The sequence below is a fragment of the Mus musculus genome, chromosome 16, assembly GCF_000001635.26.
Source record: "Mus musculus strain C57BL/6J chromosome 16, GRCm38.p6 C57BL/6J".
Classification (NCBI taxonomy): Eukaryota; Metazoa; Chordata; class Mammalia; order Rodentia; family Muridae; genus Mus; species Mus musculus.
This window is the reverse complement of record NC_000082.6, coordinates 86,977,288-86,979,211: the sequence shown is the minus strand read 5'-3', so window position 1 is coordinate 86,979,211 and position 1,924 is coordinate 86,977,288.

Here is a 1,924-nt window from a genome sequence, read left to right as displayed (position 1 = left end):
TCCAGCTTCTCTCCATTTACTTTGATGTTGGCTACTGGTTTGCTGTAGATTGCTTTTATCATGTTTAGGTATGGGCCTTGAATTCCTGATCTTTCCAAAACTTTTATCATGAATGGGTGTTGGATCTTGTCAAATGCTTTTTCTGCATCTAACGAGATGATCATGTGGTTTTTGTCTTTGAGTTTGTTTATATAATGGATTACATTGATGGATTTTCGTATATTAAACCATCCCTGCATCCCTGGAATAAAACCTACTTGGTCAGGATGGATGATTGCTTTAATGTGTTCTTGGATTCGGTTAGCGAGAATTTTATTGAGGATTTTTGCATCGATATTCATAAGAGAAATTGGTCTGAAGTTCTCTATCTTTGTTGGATCTTTCTGTGGTTTAGGTATCAGAGTAATAGTGGCTTCATAAAATGAGTTGGGTAGAGTACCTTCTACTTCTATTTTGTGAAATAGTTTGTGCAGAATTGGAATTAGATCTTCTTTGAAGGTCTGATAGAACTCTGCACTAAACCCATCTGGTCCTGGGCTTTTTTTGGTTGGGAGACTATTAATAACTGCTTCTATTTCTTTAGGTGATATGGGACTGTTTAGATGGTCAACTTGATCCTGATTCAACTTTGGTACCTGGTATCTGTCCAGAAATTTGTCCATTTCGTCCAGGTTTTCCAGTTTTGTTGAGTATAGCCTTTTGTAGAAGGATCTGATGGTGTTTTGGATTTCTTCAGGATCTGTTGTTATGTCTCCCTTTTCATTTCTGATTTTGTTAATTAGGATTTTGTCCCTGTGCCCTTTAGTGAGTCTAGCTAAGGGTTTATCTATCTTGTTGATTTTCTCAAAGAACCAACTCCTCGTTTGGTTAATTCTTTGAATAGTTCTTCTTGTTTCCACTTGGTTGATTTCACCCCTGAGTTTGATTATTTCCTGCCGTCTACTCCTCTTGGGTGAATTTGCTTCCTTTTTTTCTAGGGCTTTTAGATGTGTTGTCAAGCTGCTAGTATGTGCTGTCTCCCGTTTCTTCTTGGAGGCACTCAGCGCTATGAGTTTCCCTCTTAGAAATGCTTTCATTGTGTCCCATAGGTTTGGGTACGTTGTGGCTTCATTTTCATTAAACTCTAAAAAGTCTTTAATTTCTTTCTTTATTCCTTCCTTGACCAAGGTATCATTGAGAAGAGTGTTATTCAGTTTCCACGTGAATGTTGGCTTTCCATTATTTATGTTGTTATTGAAGATCAGTCTTAGGCCATGGTGGTCTGATAGGATACATGGGACAATTTCAATATTTTTGTATCTATTGAGGCCTGTTTTGTGACCAATTATATGGTCAATTTTGGAGAAGGTCCCGTGAGGTGCTGAGAAGAAGGTATATCCTTTTGTTTTAGGATAAAATGTTCTGTAGATATCTGTCAGGTCCATTTGTTTCATAACTTCTGTTAGTTTCACTGTGTCCCTGTTTAGTTTCTGTTTCCACGATCTGTCCTTTGAAGAAAGTGGTGTGTTGAATCTCCCACTATTATTGTGTGAGGTGCAATGTATGCTTTGAGCTTTACTAAAGTGTCTCTAATGAATGTGGCTGCCCTGGCATTTGGTGCGTAGATATTCAGAATTGAGAGTTCCTCTTGGAGGATTTTACCTTTGATGAGTATGAAGTGTCCCTCCTTGTCTTTTTTGATAACTTTGGGTTGGAAGTCGATTTTATCCGATATTAAAATGGCTACTCCAGCTTGTTTCTTCAGTCCATTTGCTTGGAAAATTGTTTTCCAGCCTTTCACTCTGAGGTAGTGTCTGTCTTTTTCCCTGAGATGGGTTTCCTGTAAGCAGCAGAATGTTGGGTCCTGTTTGTGTAGCCAGTCTGTTAGTCTATGTCTTTTTATTGGGGAATTGAGTCCATTGATATTAAGAGATATTAAGGAAAA